We start from the raw sequence: 24,881 nt of genomic DNA, 5'->3' as shown, positions 1-24,881 counted from the left end.
TCTACCTTGTGAAGAGTTTAATATTAGTTTATAAGATACTTTCTTTTTAGTGAGGTATACCACGTATAAACCCTAAAATTAATTCTGATCAGTTCTCTCCTCCAGTCAAATACACTGATTGAAATGAAGTTTTATTTGTAGTCCTTCATGCTCCATCATAGTTAGTGGTGTTTTACTAGCAGGAGGGTGATACAAGTATTCTAGGACTTGTTCTTGTTTTCCTGAATGGTCTAGAAGCAAAATACTGCTAAGGCAAGAAAAGCAGAAAAACTTGAGAGCTTTGCTATAAACTAGAATGTTTTTTTGCACTAAATGGGGTCAGAGTACTGAAAGTAGTTGGTTTGGAACCTCCATCATTTACAGCCTTCCTCTGTGCTCTGTGGGGATTCCTCTAGTGGTGACCCAAGCACCAGTCTACATTTCTTGAATGGCCAAACCAACTACAGTGGAAGTAGTAGCTCCTGTAATAGGAGAATACTATAGTCAAAAAAAAAGCAACAAAATAACACCAAAATCAACTGACCAGAAATATGTATAAATGGAAAGAGAAACTACATCTAAAACACTTGAAGGAATATTGTTAATATTTTAATGGATTTTTTAAATAGGAAGATCCCTTGTAATGCATAACTATCTACAATTATTTCTTGTTTCAGTAAACACTTTCTAATACTCAACAAGTCTCAGAAGGTGTTTCCCCATGACTCTGCTTATTAAAGTATCCCCTTTAACCCACTTTGTAGTTTTCTCAGTATTGTTGAATTGTCTATATATAATATGTTACCAAAGAAATTCTATGAATTGGATGACAGATTAAGAAGCATTTCTAGTTCAGATTTGTGTAACAGATCCTCAGGTTTTACTGCATTTTTTTAAAGTGCTTGCTATAGATTTTTTGACAAGTTCTTGGGGTCATTCTTATTGAATTTTTGCTTTGATTTTCTTCTTCATTTTGTATTTACCTTATAGTCAACTTTATTCTATTTCACATTCCTAAGAACCCTATTGTAGCTCATGTGTCTATGCAGATAATCTCTTTAGTAGCAATCCACCTCAGGACACAAGACAGTCCAATGTGCATGCAAGTCCTTGAAGCTATTGTTCAAATGAAAATTCAGATCCCCAAAATTTGCCTTGATTTAAATTAGAGTTATCTGTAATAACATATTTAAACATTGGTGAATTACTCCCAGACACGTTCATAGACAGTATTTCATATTCTCAGAAGAAACTGTCTGTAACTGAGACACGCAGGATAGTGAACTGAGATGAAAATTAATTTTATCACTGCAACGAACACACTACTACCCCAATCAAAATTCATTTGCATGTTTTGGTGGAACAGGAACAGATGCTGGGGAATTAGAAAATAAAATTTTTCAATCTCTCTCTCCCCTCTTTTTCCACATTCAGCACAGAGCTGTACTGTGTTTTATTACCAAAAATAACAGGTAGGCTTTGGGCAAAGTGACAGCCACCGCTAAAGTCATACATCAAGAGTTAGTTTCACAACAATCTGCTTTACAACACAAAAGAATAGTAGTATTCTTTCCAAGTGAGTTATTTTCCTTGGGGACAATTTACTTTGAGGACATATTGCTTTGCATTTTCTTATGGCTTTTCACTTGTTTTGTGAACTTTCATTGAAAGGTGCCCTGACATTTCATTGTCTTTATATGTTGTTGCTTTTCATTTGACCTGTGAATGATCTCCACTTCCACATGCTCTCTGTGAAACATCTGCACAAACAAACAGAAAAAGTACAAAAAGCTCTAACCCAAATGAAGTATTGAAGCCCTCGTCAGTATAAACAATTAATTGGTATGGGAACTGTGACATGCAAATGGAAGCCCTGTAAATATCCTCAGACTATACAGCAACTGTTTTCATCTATTAAGAGGATGGTTTTAGTGCAATGTTTCACTGAAATTGCATCAAGCCTGGCAATTATAAGGAATCTTAACAGAACAAGATTGTTTCTCTTACTCTCCTCATCCCTGGAGGAAACATCAAAGCAATTGGGTGAAGACAGGCTATCTAGGCTATAGCAAGCAATGCTGCTTAGGCATAACATATTCAGAAAAGTATCCATGCAATTTCCTAACAACTGCTTCTTTGGTTAACTTCAAATAGTTATCAATTCAAGAAGTACTGAAACAAAGCTAAATAGCGTAGTAATAAATTTTCAGTGTTGATTGTTGAAACATTTTTAGATTAAGCAGTGGCAATATAATAAATTAATTTCCAAATGTTGTATTACCAAAACAATAGCACCTAATCACCTTGGAGCATCCCTAAAAAAATAAAATAAAAAAAAATAAAATGTTCCATTTCCCATTACAATAGTTAAACAGACATGTAAATTAGAGGGATGGAGAGGACTTTTGCTTACTAATATCTATGAGCTCTGTGCATTTTCACTTATTGTCTTTCAAAAATGAATAACAGCCTCCTATCAATGAAATTACCTTACAGGAAATAAAGACTTCATTAGTGTGTATATATATATATATATATATATATATATATATATATATGTTTCTAGGCATTATTGCTCTCTATTATTACAATTACAATTATTACAATTTCAGCATCCTGTCTACATCACTGGTACAGGAGCTTATGTAATGACTTGGACTACAACAGCTATGTCACTACTAGTGGAGACTGAGTTGTAGAAACTAACTCAGATGGAACTCGTTAGCTAAAGACACACAGCTGAAATATCTACAACCTGAAAGACCACAGTAATGTATATACAGCTCCTGTTGCTTAAGAAATTCACATGCAAAAATGTAAGAATGCACACTAATGAACAGATAAATCAAAGACAAATCTTACTCAGAAATTATCTGTATACTGGTGCACAATGGCAGACGTCACAGCATATTTTTTTATGATGCAAGGCTACTCAAGATCATCTATGGATAATGAACCATGGCAGTTTGGGATTTGATAAAATGCAAGTTGATGGTGAGAGCAGACAAAAAATAGAAGTGCTATATGAACAGTCAACAAATGAATATAGACTGTCTTTCATGGCAATTTCAAATATCATGTATTTCCACAGAACTACACACTCACTGATCTAATAGACTTTACATCTGAAAAAGCCATTACTTAAAGTCATTTACCAACTCCATTTTATTTCTAGGAAAGTGCCATGCCTTAAAGCATTTAAGCAGGTACAGAAGGTAAAAGAATCCATGTTTGTTGAAAATACCTTATATCATTGGCGTCAACACGGTTTTCTTTTCACAGGAAAATCTCGAATGAAGGCTCTATCAGTCAGTTTCTAATTTCTTCACAGCTCAGAAAAAATCCCTTTTCTTTTCTCCCTTTAAGAGAAAGACATTCCATGTAAACATTTGCCTGTACCTCTGCAGCTGTATTTTCCATCTTTGCTTACAAACAATTGCTGCTTAAAAAGTCTTTTAATTATACTTGGTTTCTTCAATGCCTTTCAGCTGCTGATTGTCAGAAGTTGATTATCATGAGAGTTAACCAGATTGTTAAGATACACAGAAAAAAAAAAAAGACATGAACAGGTTTCCTTCATCATGGGCTCACTTGGTCTGTTTTCTTAGTGTGCTCCAATATTATAGATATATATCTGTAGTTTTAATAAGTGAGACACGTATAGTCAATTGTAGTGACCCACAAGGTTCCTTAAGTTAGCATGCTCAGTGAACTCATTCAATACTAAAGAGACCTGGATTTGTACTTCTGTATTTTTTTTTCCTTCTATACACAATTCAAAACAATTTGTATTAAAGGGCAAGAGTGACAGAAGAAAATTCAGTCTTTAGACTCAAATAACTTCATAGAACAATTCAGCTTATGCCCCATATTATTTTTCTTCTATAGAGTCTCCAATTATGGTTAATTAAGAGAATTCACCTAGCTTTTTCCCCACAGCTCTGACTATATGCTCCAGTGAAGTCTGAATGTTTACTGTACTGGAAGTTGTTTGAACAAGACTGTTAGAGATCTTTAAGATTTTTGTAAATCAAATCCCCTATACACATGCAAAGGATAGGAGAAAAGCTGTATCAACATATTTATCCTACAGATGGAAGCTGAGGTACACAAAATTAACCAATATGCTGAATGTCAGACAAGGAATCTAGCTTAAGAAATCTTTTCAGCCATAGATGTCTTGAATCCTTGATCAATACCTTCATCATACACCATAAAAGCTGTTCTCAGTGCCCATCCCTTACATGTATTGCTGTTGAGTATTTTTCTTAGTGTGAAATACAATCATTATTTCATTTTGCAGGTCTTGGCAATAGTTAAGACAGTAAGAATACTTAAAAATAAAGACACTATTGCACATTGCAATTTTTATTGCATATTGCAATATTTGCACATTGCAGTTTTTATTGCATATTGCAATCCTTATTGCAAAGGCTTAATTGCATAATTCAAAAGTTCATTGAAAGTATTTTGAATAGTTTTGAAACTCATTTTTTCACGACTTATATACTAAGACATCAATATTATTAACCACAGCAGTAAAAAACAATGGAAATTTCTATAAATGTATAATTACCCTTCCAATTTTTTTAGGGAGTAAAGCCCATATTAACAGAGAGCATTGAATCCTCATCACCAAAGTCATGGGGCAACAAGAATTTACACCACCACTTAATGTGTCTTTTCCATCAGAAATTAAAGAAAAAAAAAAAAAAAGAGGTGATACCCTCCAAATGACTCCAAGATCTATGGCTTTAATGAAATAAATATCAGGGAAAGCTGGTTAAAAAATGTTCCGGCTCTCAGAGTCGACAATTATTTTGTACCTTGTGGCTGTCTGGATAGAATATACTTATTTATCAAAACAACAAAGTAAAATTAAACTCATTAGATGCAAACCACAACATTAATAAAAGAACGCTATTGCAATGTCAAGCACTCAAAGTTTAATTCAGCCTCTTTCTGAGGCTTTTATGACAACCTCTGAGTACCATATTTTGGGGCAGATCTAAGCTTATTCAGCACCTATGTTGCTTGATTAAGGAATTTAAAGAGTCCCCCCATCCTGCTCCATGAGTGCTTTATAATTTGTATAGAATTCACAGTAGATTCTTAAGATAAAATTGGTTTTCATTGTGAAATTTTTGGAAGATAAAAAAAAATAAAAATCCACTCTTTTCTTACATCTAATAATGGATCCTGATTTTTTTTCTTGTTTTATTTCTTGAGCACACTCAGCATATACTGCATGTTCCTATATACTGGAGCACAGCTCTCAGTGTAGGCTCTTTTGCTGCCTTCCTGGCTCATTTCTCAACCAGTCCCAGCTCTCTCCAGCTACGATTACTGGCTGTTGCTAATGGAACTATGTTGGCAGCTCTTAGCCTGTTGTCCGAGTATTCAATTCCTTATTAAAAATGTTTTCCCTAGAGATCCCTGCCAATTCTCTTTTTGCCTGGTTAATCCCAGTTTCCCACTCCATGCCCAATTTTTATATTTCTTCCCATTCTCCAGGTTGACAAATCATCAGTAGTCTAGGGCTTTTGCCCCTTAAGCCTTGGTCACCCCCCCTCCCAGCCCAGTGCTGACAGTTTTTGTCCATTACTGTTACTCTTCTATCTACTGTGGTCCCTGCTGGGTCCCAGCAGGTACATGCAAGCCCAGCTCCCACTGCAGGGGCTGGCTCCTCTCCATTGCACAGAAGAGTTACCAAAAGCCATCGAAGGATACTGTTTATCAGTGCCATTAGTCTTGCAATGCAAGTATGCTCAGTCACTCTGCGGCGATGCTGCATATTTATCAGCCTAAGATGCTGAGAGAAGCTTGAGCACACCCAATAGTGACTGCTACTGGAAGTTTTGCATCTTCAGCATTAACAGATCTCTCTCGCCTCTGTGAATCCCAAACCTTTTTAAGGGCTTTTAATTTTGCTAATTCTAGGTGGATGTTCATGGGGATGGCCACAGCCACATCCTCTTCAAAACTGGCAACCTTACTGTGAGGCAGTAATACTAACCCCACCTAAAAGGAAACTTTCAAACATGACAGTTTTGTGTAGAGATCTTAATTGTGTTAAAAAATCCTAGTGAGAAGCAAATATTTCTAAGGAGACAGCAGATAGCCTTTGGGAGTTAGAGAAAGATGGATAACTTAATCAATAAAGTAAGTTTTAGTATGTTAATAGAGGTAACAGTGAAACGTGATCCATGTTTCAACAAGAATTTTCAGGTTTTCTTAGAGGTTTAAAACTTCTTTTTACAAGTCCCTTGAGTAGCAGAATGAACCTCTCTCACTTATTGGATGAACAGTGCATAATACTTTGCGTAATGAAATTAAGCAGCCTGAAATACATGTGAACATGACTAATGAGACAAAATGCAGCAGGAAAACCAAGCAGATGGCTTGAGTATTCTGGAACAGAGAAGCAAGGAGAAATCTCGTTTTTTTTTTTTTTTTTTCAGGATACATACAGAAACACAAACATAATCTTTGCATTTCTGTATAATACTGCATCTGTCAGCACTTTGATGGTCTATGTATCACAAATGAAAGCTTGCCAGAATACTAATATAGCTGCGGAAAACCTTTATGTGTCTTCCACAGCGATGCAAAATGCAAACAAAATGAAGGGGAAAAAAAAAAAGTTTCCTTTTGTATTTTGTATCTTGCTGTTTTAAAGGTATGAGAAGATACCTAAGTTAGTAATGTATTTTAAATGAACCGGTCTTCCAGTATTTCTTCACCAAGAGTCTGGTACTCAGAGACCTCCTCAGTAGTAAGAACATTTGGGGAAAAAAAAAAAAAAAGAGGAAAAAAAAAAAGAGAGAAAAAAAAAAAGGTGCAGGTATCAAAAGATGATGGGAAAAGGCTTTTTGTATCAAGAAAAGTCAATGACTAATTTATGAAGGATGCTACCAGAAACACAGGAGCATGAAGATAAAATCAGTTTGCTCTCTTTCCTTTCTGGGAAAAATGAAACAAAACAAAGAAACAACCTATACCACAAAACAACAACAAAATAAACACAGAAAAGATTAACTGTTAATTTCTACAATTTGAGTTAAAATGAGGGTCACCAGGTAGCTTCTCCTCAAGAGGTACTCTTTGGCTGAAGGGTATAATTCTGCTCTGCATGCAACCCATAATGGCACTGGCTGTTTACATCTGCAAACTTCTGAAAGTGCCGGCAGCTATGTTATAAATAACAAGCTGATTCAGAAAGTGAAAGTGTCTGTTTGAGCAATTTTGCAATGTCTTCTTTCTGCCTTCTCCATCACAAATGATTGGAATATAATGCTTTCGGATGTTCGTTTTCTGACAGCTCAGATTTTTATTTTTTTTCACTAGAAAATTTTATTTAATGTTTTAGAATAAAAAAAAAAAAAAGACTACCTGTGATCAGCAATATGAAGACAACTTGTCAACAAAGTAATTTTAACCAATGGTCAGAAGAACACTATTTTATCTGCACCTGTTGGTAAGTATAATAGTCTGTTCCACTGTTGGTGGTAATAATACAGCTGTAGCCCACCTATCACGTCTTTGACTATTACATTCTCCTATTAGCTGGTGCTTGCAGTACAATTTGGTGGTGTAGAATATTTTTACTACCAACACAAATGGCAGTGGTCTAAGATCGACATTCTTTAATCCCTTCAGTTAATTTTTAAAATATATCCCTGCACTGTTTGCACCAGTTTCCCTTTTTTTAAAGTTCATAACTTTTATAATTGTAGAAAGATACTGAATAATCTCATGGTGTATCACTATTCAGCAAAAAACAACCAACAAATTTAGTTCTGGAAGACAGTAATGATCTTCTTTATTATTTTTCCATTGACTTCTGACTGCATTACTATCTCCTGTACTAAAACAAGCAAACAAACAAACACACATTTCTTTCAGTCTGAAGCATGTTAAAGTTATCTCTTCCCTGCAACAAGCACAGGAGTATCTAAAAACCTGGCCCCTGCAGCCAGTACAGTCTTACAATCAGCCTTGACCTAAATTCTTCAGGTGACATATGTAGAGATTTGGTTGATATCTTTATTCTACTCTAAATGACTCTTAATTACACTGCAGCACAAGTTTTAAGCTTCAACTCAAGAAATGTTATGAAGTATTCATTACATGATAAATGACCTTCAGTGAGAACTACAACACACATATATCATTCCAGCCCATATTACTGGTATCAGGTCCCCTCTGACCTTGCATTATAAACCTTGGCCACTGTTCAAACTATCAGCAAAATCCAGCTTATGTCACCTTCCCTGCAGCTTTCAAACATAACTTGTGTTAAACATGAATTAAACCTATCACAATACCAATAAAAATGTGGGGTTTATGATCTCAGTACCTTGTATTTATGATCAAATGGGGTCTGCAAATGACCTGAGAAGCATTTCTACCAATTGTGTATGGAATATTGTACAATGTAAATACAGACCCAATAGAGTTTTGTGAGTTAAAGTATCAAGTGATAATTTCTACCTTGTTACTGCTGTAAAAATGATATTCTCCTACTGTAGAAATGTTTTTAAATAAATTCAACTGTAAAGCAGTTTTTGTGATGTTCTGCAATAATTTGTACCAAAACAGAGTGCTCAAACTGTACTTTTATACCATTTTAGAGTTCAGTATAATGTTTTATATATAGAAAAACTTGCAACCATAAAGGAAGCTGGTAGGATCAAAGTTCAAAACAAAGAAAATAAGGTGGTTCTTTTTTCAGTGGTGGCAGATCTATGAACTCTCAGAAACATACTAGGGATGCAAGAAATTAAAAAGTTTCAAGCTGAAACTGAATTATCACTAAGAAGAGCAATTCATTGATATTTAGACAAAATGCACCAGAAATCCCTTGAGCTGAAAGCAGTCAGAGGCTGGGAGAATTTTCAAGAAATGTGTAATATTTTCTTGCCCTCTTACTCTTTTCTGTGGAAATCTATGGCTTGTTGGAGACAGGATGCTGCACTCTGTAGGTCACAGGCTACAAGAATCCCTGGTCTGAACCGATGGGACCATTCTTCCATTCTAACAAAAGATGCTCTGAATTTGCCCTATATTTTTGCCTAAGCAAGGGCAAGGAAACAGATGCCATCACATTCAAGGAATTAGGCAAAACCACTGTATGATGCATATGCATCACCTGGTCATCGTTAATACTGCATGTAAATTCATTTCTACTGAACAAAATTGTATGTCTTAAACTTGGTATGTTCATGATAATCATTCCTTTAGCAGTAGTACCACTGTACCTAGAGTGCAAGTTCTTTGCCATCTAGAAAAAATCATAATTCAAAAAGCCCATATGAGGGTTTCACCATATCACAAGTGACGTATATCTGGACATTCCAAACAGTCTGTAAGTACCTTGGGATTAAAATCTGCAAGAAGATTTTACATCCTAACATAGCATATGTTCTTATGAGGCAGACAGGTGTAATCACAGAATCCATCTCACCTGGAAAAGCAAGTGCAGTGCATGAAGTGACTGCAGTACAGAGTCATGTGTACACAAAGACTTGTTACCATCTGATTTGGTAACTGCAATGGAGACAAATTTGTTCTCTGCTTTGTTATAGGTATCCATACTGTACCATATAGTTACGTATATATAAAAACCTGACCTCAGAGATACATGGCCAACAACTTTGAGTCGTCACCCTTCAAGAAAATGTGCCCATCCACAAATGACACTATTCAAGCTCATATGTGTTTTCTAGTCTATCTGATCTCAGTAGGAGATTTCTGACTTTCCATTTGGGGATATTTTCACCAAGAGAATTTTATCTTAAATTCTTGTATATCTGTTAAAGTTATACACATTTATGGAAGGAAATTTTGTTCCCTTTCTACTTCTTTATCAAAAGCAGTAAGCAATAAATGTACGCAGAAACCTTTTTAGTATGCACTGACAAAAGTATCAGTCTTGATCTTGTTATTTAACTGAGAAGAGTCAGAAAGTATTATAAATATGGCCCTATCTTATTGGACTGTGTGAAAAATTCAATATAATTATTACCCTCTTACTCCCACTTCACTTATGTAAAGAGTTTATTCAGTAACATTCTTTCACTTTAACTACATCTCAGATAAGTAACCATGAACTTTTCTACTATAGCCAAAACAGACTGTTTCAGACACCTTGTTCTGATATCCTATATATTTTTTTCCTCCACATTAATGCTGAAGCATGCAATAAAAAGTATGAATCAATAGTTCACTACAGTGTGAACACATCAATTTTATATCATTTCCTTATATTGTGCCAAGTCCTATCCTCAAACTTTCATTCTGACCTCTCTTACCAACTTAATTCCATACTGATCAACTCATTTACTTGCTATTAAGGAACAATTTCAAGCTTAAACTATGAGTGTGACCTTCAATTTATGAAAGACATAAAACACAAGATCAATCTGATGGTATAGACCTCACTGTAGATGGAAACTAAACTTTTCATGCTGTAAATGAAAACAACCCAAACACATAAAACTAACAAACTGCCAAAGAAAGGGTAAGTTTTTGAGGTTCTGTCTTCCATATCTGTGCATGTGCTCAACTGGCAATTATTAAAGTCAACTGATGTGACCAGCTGACAAATTATAATACCAAATTAAGAGTTTAATGTTCTTTGCCGACATCCAGCTGATGTGCAATGTTCCATGCTGAACCCATAAATTTTGCATGTCCTTTTTAAGATGTCAAAACCATCTTCACAAAGCTTTCACAATAGGAGTTTACAGCTTACCAAGATCCTGTACGTTATCTCAGGTTGTACTCTCTTCAAAACAATAGTTTATTATCCAATTAGACTGAAAATAATCTTTTTTTCCCTACAAACCACTTTCATGAGTTGACTTGCCATTCCTCTCACATACACAAAGAAAAAAAAAATCCACTTGCAAAGTGTTGTTTCCTAACTGCAACATTTAAAGGGAAGGTTGCTATTTCCTCTGGCAAAGACTTATGACTTAGACATAAAATATGCTGTAGCCATGAAACCATAAAAAAATATACAATCAAATTACAAATCTCAAAAGGCATGAACTTATCACGTGCATCCAGGCAGAGTTCTCACAGCTAGGGATCAGATAAAGATTTTAATTAGCTCCCTTGAAAATTGCTGTTCACATTTAGAATGAACAAAAAGTTCATCATCACTTCTTTTTCATCCACTATCCAGGAAGCTTCATTGTCAGAAAATACACTAAAACTCTACAATCAAGTGATGAGATAGGTGCACACATAAAGCAGTCAAATTATGCTAAGTTACAACAAAAAGCTGTTTGGAGTGGGAGTGCTAGGGGAGTGGGAGTCCTATGAGGAGAGGCTGAGAGAGCTGAGACTGTTCTGCCAGCCCTCCAAAGAGGAGGCTCAAGGGGGACCTTGTTGATGTACACAAACACCTGAAGGGAAGGTGCAAGGAGGGTGGTGCCAGGCTCATTTCAGTGGTGCCCAGTGGCAGGATAAAAGGCCAAGGGCACAAACGGAAACACACGAGGTTCCTCCCAACCATTCCACCCTGGTTTCCAGGCACACTGATGAACAGGCAGCCAGGATCCCAGAAAGTGTTTGTCATGCAGTCTAGATGTAGCTATCGAGGTCACAGTCCTCAAACCAGATGGCACCTCTGCTGCCATCAGTCTCATTTCCGACTCCTTGACATGCCACTCTTCAAATGCCAATACAACAAGAAAAAATACTTAACTCTCTCAGCTCCAGGTTTGTGTTAGAAACACTGTAAACACCTAATATCTACAACTGTATCACCTCCCTTCTCTCCCCCTGGCCTTTTTTTTTTTTTTTCTGCTTCATCCAACTGCATCCTCTTATTTTGCAGCCTGCCAAAACTTGCCCAGTTCTTGATCATAGAATCATAGAATGGCTTGGGTTGGAAGGGACCTTAAAGATCATCTAACTCCAAGCCCTCTGCCATAGGCAGGGATTATCTCATTATCTGTGTATTTAACTTATCTAGGCTCCTTTCTACTCTACATATTTCTTCAGTTTCTCTAAAAACTCCAGCTAGACCCCAACCTATTAAGGAACTGTTCTGTTATATCCTCTGTTGGTTCTTCCAAGCAATTACATGCTTGAATGGGAGTCGTGCAGATAAGAGATGAATAGTAGCCCTCATTGATATAAAAACTTCTCAAGGTTGCGATTACACATGTATAAAAGGAAGTAGAAAAATGATGAAATAAATAAATCTGATTTTCATACCACTTCAAAGGTTAGTTCAGGAATATTGTAACATGGTTAAAATATTATTGGAGGCAAAAATTAATTTCCAGTATAAATATTATATTGCATTGCATTCAGGGAAACAGAAGGTTGACTCACTACACTGTTGTCCGTCTATATTGAACTGAAACAAATTGGAGAAATAATTCACAATACAATAGCATTCTCAGCAGTTGCACATGCTGTCCAGGCTATTTAAATATTTTATAACTAATGGCTCAGAAAGGCACAATTGACAGTATGCAAAGACTGGATGATGAATCATCAGGTAGTTTAAGTAAAATTTTGTTTCATTAACTGTTTTGTTTTTAAACCACCTGCACTGTATTGTCTTATGTACTAAGACAGATCAAATTGTTCTCAGTCTTTTGCTAAAAACTAGACAAGCTTACAAATGATAAGTTTTATTGTATTACGAGATTGATGCCAAACTGAAGAGCTGTGTATTGTGAGATTCTAATTATCTATTTTTTTGGCCAAGGATTTAATATCAGCCATTGTTAAAGATGAAACTAAGCCAGATTTATCAAACCTCTAATAGCTTTGTGTCATATGGAAGTAATTTTCCTTTTTGTCTCCCCATCTTCAAAATACATTTATTAGTCCTCTTGAAATGTAATTTTTCAGTTGAGGTTTTTCTTTGGTCAGCTGGCAACCAAACAGATTACAGCTAGAATACCTTCAGAGTGAGGAATAAATGAACACAGACCATTGATTTCAGTCAAATCAGACCTGACTTCCACCACTGTAAATACTGTCGGTGCATGCAGTCCTTTGTTTGGACAAGAGGCTGAAGTATTTAGATGCCTGAAGATGCACATAAGCACCTATTGGAGTTTACTGAAGTGTCTAAATGAGTAAGTGCTTTATTTCCATGAACTTCATGGGAGTTAGAAAACCTACTATGCATTTCACTTCAGCTTTGCTCCCCTCCAAATATTTTTTACTAATATACTTAATAGTGTTAATTAGAGATCTCTTTTCCCAAAGGGTGACCATCAAGACGTAACATTCATAGTGATATAGCAAACCTTAAAACCAGGGTATGAGAAATCTAGTAGTTCTAACTTTCAGCAAAAACATCTTAGGTTACTGCATCGGCTCAATTTCCAGGTTTTGTGACTGCAAGTTTATTCCTTCTGGTATATGTGTAGCTTTAGCTCTATCTGCAAGAAATATTACTATGCAATGTTTACAATATACTAGGTTTTTTCTTTATTGTCACATGATCTCAGTTTCTGGGTCACCCTTAGTTAAGAATTGTAATTGAATCATAAGGAAGATCCTTTTTTTTTTTTGTAGTCACAGGACTGTAGATTTATGTCATTCATTGCTGACAAAAAATGATGCTAATATAATAAGCCTGCTAACCACCTGGTCTTACATGTTCCTTTGTGGAATTAAGGAACTAAAACAATTCTTTCTTTAACCATTGCTCTAATTGCTGGTGGGTTGATTTTGGCAGTAAGGTGGAGAGTAAGAAGGGAATTTGTTACTTCATCTTATGTGTTTTTATGGGATTCCAGCTTCTACTCTCTCACATTTTCCCCAGAAAATTAAAACTCATTCCTTTGTAAGCTGAATCCAGAGGTTCAATAAACATTGGAGTTTCAATGTATTGGGAACTGTGCAAATATGCAGATGAAAGAAAACCATTATAACAATAAAACAAAGAGTTTAAACATGCTAATAACGTACTGGAGTCAGTACATAGTACCTGGTTACTATCAGAAATTCCCATATATGAGTATAACTCCAATTTCTATCAGAAAATCTACTAGAATTCCTATCAAGCAGAGCCAATTCAGTAAGAAGGCTATACATTACTAGCCAAATGAAGGTGTAAAGACACAACATAGAGGAGAGCTGGAAAAAGCCTAGAAAAAATATTGGATTTTATACATAGAAAGGAAGCAAAACATAAGTTCTTTAGTAAACATATCCAGATTTTTCTTAATTAACTCCTCAGAATGGTATTTCAAGAAATAACATTTATGGGTAGATTATGATTTGGATTTTGGAAGATTAGCAAAAAAAAATAAAAGTATTTCAGTTTTTGTTGTATGTACTTAGTGTTTTCGGCATTATTTCTGTTATATACTATAAGAACATTCAAAACTATATTCAGTTCAAATGACACATCCAAACAACTTACCTCTGAGTCTATTTTAAGACATACATTCTAGCACATCAAATGGGAAGAGCCTAGAACAGAGATGCAAGGCCAAGTTCTGCTGCTATTTCAGGCTTTCTCTTGTGGAGAATTTAGATGTCAGTTACGAGCATCTTATAAATGATTTATGTTTTCCACAATCACTATTGATTAATTATGACCTACATTAGCGCATTCAAACAGAACCTTAGCATTATGACCCTTTAAGACTGTACACAGTCATTTCAGGTGAATTACTGGTATGATCCCACAGAATGCCAGTAAATAGAGAATCTCAACACAATAACTATTGAGGAAGTATAAAAACAAACAAAAAAGCCTAGCAATGAGTCACAAAGTCATGTTTGTGTAGATATTACTTTTAAGTGTATCGCTTTGAAATTATTGATCCCTTCTGTTAATGGCTATTCTAGTATATGCCATTCAGCTCGTGAAAGCAAGAATCACTTAAGATCCACCTGCTGTCCTGGATATACTTATATCCATGATGATCTCTACATCAGCCTATGTATTCTTTGAAACACATGTACAGAATGATACTAACATTATGACAATTTAACATCCCAGGGTAGGATCTTCCACCATCCTTTAAGTGGAAGAGTACATGGATATACAATGAGCAATACTGGGAAAGAGGGCATTATGCTGCCACAAAAGCATTTTGCAGCATGCAATCCAGTAAGCTTCTATAAAGTAGAGCTGCGATTGAAACTAAAGTAAGTTTTCGTCCCACTAACAAACTGCTGAAGATAATTAAAAATGACTTGATTATTTCTGCAAAAATAGCTCTTAACATAAAGGTGAAAAATATAGGTGGGTGGGGAAAAAAAAAAGAAAAAAATGATCATGTAAGAAAAATCAATAACATTTTAGTTGCAAGTAGGAAAACTGAATGCCAACCTGTGTTTTCCTTCAATGAAAGAACGTAATAAAACAAGCTACTGTAATTGGTTATTAACAACATATTTTTCCATAAATGCTATTTATGTTTGCTTCCAATTACATTGCTAAAGTTGTGCAGAAAGACTTTATTTCATTAGATCCTGCTTATTTACAACTATACTCAACATTACTCATTAAACTGATGCACCATTAAGATAAGGGTATTTTTACCCTAGTCCTTTAAATCACTTTAATATCTATATAATTCCTTAGGACTAATTTAACAACTGATACAGCTGAAAATCTAGCCAGCTGAGCATCTTCATCCCTTTCATCTAAATCTAGTATCTCCAATGATTAATGAGAGAGTAGATTTGCATAAGAGTCCCATATAGCCCCATATAGCTATAAGCCTTCCTATTAACACAAAAGGGTTTATCACCTGTTGTTATCATTCCTTTGGGAACTTAGATGTTTTGCAAAGATTGTTCCCCCCACAAATCTTAAATAACCTTTATAAGAATTCTTTAAATACTAAAAATCAGGAGAGTAACAAATCACTCCTACTGAGAATACACCCTACTAATAAAAAGGGTATTAAAAGCTCACTAATAACAGAGGCTGTGACACCATATTTGAAAGTGATTTAAGTCTTCATTAGATATTTTTTGTTCCAAACAAAATTTTGAGGAAGTAATAGCTGCTGCTGAAACTAAAATTTACGAGGAATGGAGCCACATTTTCTGAATCCTTCCAACGATGCAGAGGACAAATTTCAGAAAGCAAAGCAGTGCTGACTAATTTTAAAGCCTCAAACCACAGTGCCAATGAGTATAGTACTTGTTAAAGCAGTCAGTAGTACTGCTAACCTGGCTAAACCCTATTAGGTACAAAGGCTGCAGAAATGAGCTGTTTAACTCAGGCTTATGATCAAAACTAACCAAAAGTTATGCATTCTTTAAAATCAGCTTTCCAGGACTTCTACTTTCTTCAGCTGTTATATCCAGCTACTGTCTCTTGTCTTAAACTGGACTTCTTTGTCAGTGTTGTCTTGTCATTACATACAGTTAACACCTCACATGATGGATCTACATTTCTTGACTAGGTATTAGAGCAGTCCCATAGTCATGAAGTTCAAAGGGAGCTTCCCCGGGCACTACAACAAGCACAGGAGTATTTTTCTGTTTTGAAGTTTTCATCCACTTATTTCTCAAAATATAAGATGCTTGGCATTATTTCTAAGATTAGGCTCTTAGTTTCATTAAAACATACCAAATTATTTTCTATCCCTCAATAAGACAGAAATGCCTCACCTAGGTAATGGCCTAGTAGCAATATGCCCATCATGGCTCCTTCACTTTTGCTTGGAGGAAGGAGCTGGTACTTCAAAGTAGTTAACAAGGCACACTGAGGAATTGTGGACTATATGCAGTTCTGAGCAAGTTAAAGACTGTTTTTAAGCTATACCAGAAAAGCCACTGGACCTTTGTGAAAGCTTGGCCACCTCTGTTCTAAAACATACACCCACATCCTTCCCTCTCACTGTAGATATTATTAAACAAAACTTTGACACATGCATGCACACACACAACAACCTCATGCGAACAAACCCACAGCAACCCAAGTGTACCATGATACTTTCATGATCCATTTCTTGGCCATGCAGATGTAATTAATCAATGTTACTACCCAGGGATAGATATATTATTATTGGTATAATCAATAGCGTTATTTTAGACACCTGGTTGCAAACAAATCAACACAATGTTGTTTTACATATAAGCAAAAAAATATTAGAAGTCATCCATAGCTCAAAAACAAACAAACTAAAACAAAGCAAAAACAACAACAACAACAACAAAAAACAGGAAAAGAAATAGAAAAGGAAACCTCAAAAGAAACCCTGCAATCTCCTGAGATACACACTTCTGGGCTTTGCTCAGTATTCCTAAATTAATAGACCGAAGAGTTCTAACACCGTATGTCTATTATCCATTATCATCATTATGTCTAGCATCCATTATCAAAATCCATGCAAAAGCAGTAGGAATTTTTCTTAGTACTGAATTCTTTCAGCAATTAAACTTTTTTTTTTTTTTTTTAACAGCAAGCTGAATTACATTAGTGACCCAGCATTTGGCAAGTAATGCAACACATTGTGGAGTACTTGAATTATTCATAAGCTTGAAAAATACTATACTCCTTCCAAAAGGCAAAAAATAACCCCATGAATAATCATATCATACAGACAAAGGAGGTTATGAAAGTTAGCAGAAGTTTCCCTAATGTTTTGGTAGGTAAACAGGCAAAGCAACTAAATGCAAATTAAGCTTTGACCTCTCACTCTTTTTTTTTTCCTTTTAACCTTTTTCACTTAACTCAAACTTGGCTAGAATCATACATTGCCACTTTTTCCTCTCAGCTGAACAAATTATTACAATGTTATTAGTACATTGTCTTAATTTACACTAGTCTCCTGTTATGCTGTATCACTGAACCTATGGCTGTCTCCAGTGTGCATAAAACTTTCTCCCTCAGGCTCAAAATCTTTTTCCTCTTATTTTTTTCACCTTGCCTTCTCACATTCTTTTAAGTGGGAAATATCATTCATCAATCTTCTCATAACAGACATCTTTTTCCTACCCCAGTGAAATACCTAAAACCGATGATCTGCCTAGCTCTCACTTCTTCTTTACTGTCTATACCTACCTGGCAATAGCTTTGCTCATCACTTTTTTTTTTCTTTTTCTCTCTTCTCTTGCAATATCTGTGCTGAACTTAAAAATTGTGATTCTGAAGTGCTTCAGTTCATACTTATTGATTTCATGCATTCAACTTTTCTTTGGGGAACATTCTCCCAACTACGATTTGACTGGCATTTTCCATTTCCTCCTTTCAGTCTTCCTTAAACCCATTCAGTTTGAGCACTAACTCGACTTAAGCAACAAAATAGAAGCCAAAGACTTCTTTTAAGAAATATCATAATATGAAATTGTAAATGTATTATTTTATTTGCATAAATTAGGCTAGATTAAAACTTGAATGAAAAAAAATCACATTGCTCCTTTGAATATCTGCCTAACCCTATCTATATGCATTGTAAGTAAAAAGTTGAAGGTTTTGTGTATGGAAATAAGAAAAAAAATCCAGAGGTCTCAAAAATATTTGTTCTTCATATGCACACATACATATATGCACAAGGTATAACAATAAATACACTAGCCTTGTTCCCATGATGGTTAAAGTAGCTGTTAATAACAAGATAAAAACTCTGTACTTGAGCAGAAACAAACAGTAAAATAATTTTTACCTCTAGGAATAAAATACAAACACGAAAAATGAGAAAGGGATCATACACAGTGAGGGTGGTGCAGAGGTGATAATGCAGCTTGATTATGCTGAAAATACTGAATGAAGGGATGAAGGTAAGATGGATAACAGATGAGGTAACCTCAGTTATGTTAATTATACAACTCAGAAGAAAAGCTCAAACAAATCCAGCTGACAGTGACAGTACAGCCTCTAGCTCAAATTCCGAAAGAACAAGAACATGATATTTCAGGTAGGAAGATCCCTATTTTGTCCTATATATATATATATTAGTAAGTAGAATAACTTAGAGTAGTGAAGTATGAGAGAAGAGCAATGTGAGCAACTGATGGCCAATAAGCATCAAGAATGTGTATGTTTTTAGAGGAAACTTTCAGAAAACATACATTTAAAGACAGGCAGGTCAAGGGAGGATTAAAAGGTGAATCATACTAGATCAATCCAATAGCTTTCTTCAAGGTTCTGTTTGTTGTTTTTTGTTTGTTTTGCGTGGTCTTTTTGTTTGTTTGTTTTAAGACACTGGGAATGTGATAGACCTCACATATCTGAAGTTCAGAAAAGCATTTTCACAGAATACCAACATGGAAAATCATTACTCAATCTAGAGGAAATTAGGAGTAATACCAGGAATATTAGCTCAATAAGAAACTAACTAAAGGAAAAATGGAAGTGATTAGTGTTGAAAAGTTTCAGGCTAGAGGGAAGCTATTAAGAGAGTTTCTCAATGACCAGTCTTGGGAGCAATCTCGTTAAATATTTTCATAATGACCTTGGCAAAAGTATCAGTACTATACTGGTGAAATCTTATGATAATTCATTTCTTGGGAAGTAATTAATACTGAGGAGCATTAGGATATCCATATGAAAAGAACCTGATGACCTTGAGGACATGAATATTATTAAATGAAATGAAACTGTAAGACACTTACGGCAAGGCCATCTCCCTAAGGACTAATAAAAACATTTATTCTAAAAGCCAGAAGCTCATCAGTTGCAAACAACTGAGGTAGAAAAGGATCAATCCTAGGATTTAAGTATGAGCTGTTATTGTTATATGGACAATGCAATCCTAAACTGTATCAGACAAGATTTTTCTGGAGAGAAGGTAATACTGATATTATTGTACAAGATCTGGGGGAAATCTAATCACTGATATCTCTAATATGCCACAGAATCCTGCTCACTCATGTTAAAGCATGATAAGCTTAAATTGAAAGAGGTGCAGAAAAGAGCTGCCAACATGATCAGAGAAATGGAAAATCTATCTGACAAAAAGAGACTAAAAGTGCTTAAGCATATCTGGTATAGTGAAATGGAAAAGTATGAGAAAATATGCCAGGGAACTGAACAGTGATGGAGAAAAATAATTATGCAGTCTATGGGCCACAGCTGGCACAAGAAAGAATGAATATAAGATAGCTATGAATAAAGTTAGGCTGTAAATTAAAAAATAAAAAAAGTCTAAATATTAGAACAATAAGAATCTGGAACAGCCTTGGTATGAAAGAAATGGATGCAGCTCCTATCCTCTCCTCAGACTAACAACTAGGTGCATGGTGCTTTGGAAGCTCATAATATAGACCAATAGAAAGAGCTACTTGAAACAGTAAGGAGATGCAGCTGGCAACCCTACCAATCTTACATTTGCAAAATTCCTTGAACAGTAACCAGGATTTTTCATAAGTACTGATATCTTTTTACAGGATCGTGAACTGTTAGGTGACATTTTCATATACTTAAGTATCAACTCTGCCTTAAATAAAGCAAAATACCTAGGAAAGATGGCATCCAGTACCAGCCATGAAGAATCTAATTTCTCAGCTCTCAAATCTACAACTCACCCTCTTCTCAATACACATATATTCCTGCTTGTTTAAAGACATGCAGGCATGGCGATTTCCTTTGTTTGCTTTATATGACTTCAGATATAGTATAAAAGATGTATTTACTTGATGCAAACCAAATGAATATAGAAAAAGGAGCTTTCATAACACCACTGTGTACCTGTACTGCTCTTCCACTAACAGCCACTTTCCAGAACAGGCTCACACGTGCAATTTATTCCTAAGGAGGTAAGAACTGACAAAAGTCAAGTATTTATTTTTTGTAAAGAAAGAGTCTAATCTAACTAGATACATGAATTTAGACAGTTCAATTACCATAGACCCTTGTGAAGGGATATTTAAAGAGCAGTAACCTTTTCATTTGTCTAAAAGGAAATGACTGAGGATCAAGGAGAGGGGTGCGCTGAAAGAGGAATGTGTCAGTGAGATGTTGGCAGTGCCTTCTTTTATGATAAGGTCAAGACTCTTTACTGGGCCAAATGAAGAGCCAAGGAAAGCCATCATAGGAGGTGCCTTTTAAAGCTTAGTACTTAGTAATACAGCTGTTGACTGAACAGCATCCCAGCTAATCATCCTCTGCCCAGAATGTGGGCCATTACAGAAAAAGACACTTTTTCACACTCTATGTTTTGCATTGCCATATTGTTGGAGTGTTTACCAGAACATGCTTCTCAGATCTTCAGAAGCCTGACTGAAAGGGAAGTAAACTGCTTCATACTATCATTAGGCATTATTCTTTTAAGTCAACCGTGCACTTCCCAGCACAAGCACATGCCTTAGATTTAATTGCCTAATGCAATGATTATTGATAATGTATTTAAACTTATTTTAAATACACGTATAAGAAACCACCTATATCGAAACACAGATGGTGAGAAAATACACTATTAGCAAGCGATATTTAGAGCTTGTTTCTGGGCTAGCATAATGTGAGGAAAGGCAACGTTAACAGCAACATAAGAGAACACCTATTTTCTATATAGATAGAAAAGGAAAAATAAACAACTGTGTACAAATTTCATTCAGGAAACAATTTTCTGGTTGACTATATACAAGTATCTTCTGTGTCCAACACTGCCCTGCAATGAAAAGGTATTCAAATTTGTGCTTTTATTGTTATTATGACAGTTATTTTCCAATACTTCCTGACTACAGTGAAGTTACACAGGATTTATATGTGTTAAGGGGATAAAAGACTGCAGCTCAATGCCTTCAATTCAACCTGCTCTGAATAAAAAGTTGTTCATCCTCTTTTATCACCAAACTTGCAAAAAAACATTTGGACTTGGCTTACAGAGGCCTCCTAGAGAGTTTCATGGAGGCCTAGGATGCGTGTGCTGTGCTTAATGAAAGACATTCTGCTCTAGCAGGGTTCAAGGATATCTATTAACAGCTACACTGCAGTCACTGTGCTACTTGTGAAGAGAGCGCCATAAAGGTTCCTGTTTACACTCAATTGGCTTCATTTCTTCCACCCAAGATATGGCTTGCTCTGTGCCCATTGACATAAGTGGTGTCACGGGATGTATTGCTGTGCTTTTGCACTATTTAAGCGCAAAACCTACCATCATTCCCAATTTCTCTCCCTCTCTTGGGGGTACGAGTATAGAAAGAATCTAATGAATTATCATTTTTGTGACCTCATTTGAGAGCTGAAAATACAGATCATATTTTTATGGAGCCTTCCAGAATTCACTTTCTGTTCATTCATTTTTTCAGTATTTGCTCTGAACTCTACCTTCAAGGTAATTCACATCTCACCATCAACCATCTTGAAAAGCTGTTTTGCTATATATGTGCTATATATGACTTTGATCCTAGATCCCTAGAAACACAGAATGATTAAAAAAATCACTTTGATAACTGAACCCCAAATTTACATTTAAATGAGATGTTTCTTAAAAAAATAACTATTCCATGTTGCTCTAAAACTACTAAAATGTTCAATTTTAGAGCTTGCCTTCTTTTATGTAGCTCTTGAGTATTAACTTTGATCAATGCTCAGATGTTCCATTTATTCAAATGTGCCATTTCATCTGCAGGATTTGTACTTGTTTAGCATTGCAGTTTCATCAAGATCTCTTAGATAAGCTTGAAGAAAAGGTGTTGGATTATTATAATCTTAAGTAAAATAAACTCAGTGATTTCCCTAGAAATCCTTAGAGCAGTAGCACTGAGCAAAATTAATGGAGAACTGCATTTACTTTTGTTGTCACTTAAGTGTTTTCTCTTGTTCTCTTTTATTTCTAGCAGTTTCTAATCAGCTAATTGGTTTTGTCATTATTAGGCTCTGCAACAGCAGTCTACCTAGCAAACTATACAAAGAGAGCAGCTGCTCGCATCATGTTGCTGTACATTGCTTCACTTCCTGAACAAGATTTATCTCCCTGGTCCAATCTGTCATATAATTTTGAGGGAAAAAAAATAAAAATTGCTGGTTTACTAAGAAAAATGTGTAGATCATAAAAGTAGAACACTTTCCAGTGAGTGTGGAAACACTGCGAATGTGTTGAGTATTCACATTTTTCCTAGGATGGTGGGAAACTAATTTGTTTTTTTCCTGTGCTGGTTAAATAGATGATGTTGTTATCTCAGGTGACATGTCAGCAGAAAGCTAACACGCAGTAGAGGCAGTACACAATACTAATGAAACACTCCAGAGGCAAATCTGGTACACTGTCACTAATTCAAAGTTTATGGTAGGTTTTCTTATCAGTGAAGCCACCTTTTCCAATTTCTCTTTCTCTACCTGCTTTATCCACATTAAGCTCAAAGGAGCAAGAAAGCTCTTGGACATGGCTTGCTGAATATTGGCATGATTAATACCTGCTCCCTGACAGCTGTTTGAATTGAGGTACTCTCTTATTGTAAACAGCCTGGACTGTGCTCATACTGAGGCTTGGCTTTTGAGGAAGGACTTCTCATACACAGAAGAGGATGGCAGAAGAGAGGGGCTGCAAAACCATTTTCCACACTCACCCTACTTTCTACAATAGCTTTTGTGTCACAAAAATAGTCAATGTAGTCACAATCAGGATTACAGCGTCAAGGATTTTTAAATAATGTTAATTCTGAACTAGCATCTGATGCCAACAATTTATTCCATATTCAAAAAGGTGGCGTTTATTTGGCCATCAAGAGGCAGCTCCAGCTGAAACACAAATGGGGTCCTGCTGATTATGCATGACAGCACAAATGCCAATAATTAAAACAGTTTTCAAAGAAAAAAAATGCTTCAACTAATTGCAGGTCTGTGGCCTGAGGGTCACTGAAGATTTCTAAACAAATCTAAATTGCCTTTTTAATTTAGCTATCATAGCATCTCCATGATAAAAGGCAACTATTGTTGCCGTCTTCCAGGGGAGATTGATAGAAAAAGGTGATGGCATGAGGGGAGCAGATAATGTATATACTAATCCCTAGTATTTATAAGCTAGTTTGCTTTTGTTCTGTCACATCTCTATTCACCCGTCCATCCTCTTCTATTCTCTATGGTAATTGGTTGCTGTTCACCACAAACTGGAGACATCTATCACCATGGCTTCACTAAAATTTAGATGGAACCCATAAATACCTAGGATAATGTTTGTAAACAACCCACAAGATCAAGTTTAGCTCTGTTGTTACAACTGAATTTGATGTGTGGTGTTCACATCAGAACTCACGTGAAACATCCAACTTGAATTACCAGTGCTCACCTCTAAGAGTACCTTCACATGACAGAAAAACAAAACCAACACACCAACAAAAAACTATTTTTAAGGAAAGCTTGCATTAATTAAAGCAATTGACAGCAGTTGGCCCTAAAATATAGTCTCTCAGCCATACAACTACAATCTTGATTTGATTTTTGTTCCAAAAAGCTGCTGCTGTGTGCTGGTGCCTGGCTTTCCATGATAAAAACAAGACTGATTTTCAGTGGCCCTGAAAAGCCAATTCTCTTTAGGGAAAAATGTTTCTTCCTACAGCACCTCCTTTTCCTCTCACCGTAAATGTCATGTGCACACTTCAGGAGCACAAGACACCTTCCTGTTTTCTGCTGAATACTGTTTTTTGCTCAATTTCTAATCAACCATTTGTTTATGGAGAAGCAAAACCACACAAAGAGAGCAGCTGTTCCCTTGCTGTTGCAAACACGCAGCAAATGCTGTTGCAGGCACAAGCCAGAAGTGGCTGCTAACACAGATTAAGGCTTCTTTGCACCCCAAACTAAGTATCTCTCATCCTATGGCATAAGCAACTGAAGTCCCATCATCAGTTTAATATAGGTTTTAATCTCATGAAAACCCAAAACATTCTGAAGATACTACTTTCTAATAATAGTATGATCAAAAGACACAGAGGATGTTTTAAAAAATAATAATAAATTTATTTTTATAATATTTTACAAGTTTTGTACCAGAGTATTATAAGCACCGAAA

At 35.6% G+C, this 24,881-nt stretch overlaps 1 protein-coding gene across 8 annotated transcripts in view; it reads right to left on the bottom strand.

The window, feature by feature from the left end:
* Positions 1-24,881, bottom strand: part of SYT1 (synaptotagmin 1) — a 357,712-nt gene that overhangs the window by 273,880 nt on the left and 58,951 nt on the right. For 4 of the 8 annotated variants that reach the window (XM_080604945.1, XM_080604951.1, XM_080604947.1 and 1 more), the window contains exon 2: positions 3,224-3,338. The exons of the other annotated variants lie outside the window; for them this stretch is intronic. The gene's annotated coding sequence lies outside the window, so the exon portion shown is untranslated. The remainder of the gene's footprint in view (positions 1-3,223; positions 3,339-24,881) is intronic. 8 annotated transcript variants of the gene reach the window in all.

This window comes from Anser brachyrhynchus (assembly GCF_964034855.1).
Source record: "Anser brachyrhynchus genome assembly, chromosome: 1".
Classification (NCBI taxonomy): Eukaryota; Metazoa; Chordata; class Aves; order Anseriformes; family Anatidae; genus Anser; species Anser brachyrhynchus.
This window is presented reverse-complemented; position numbering and strand designations above follow the sequence as displayed.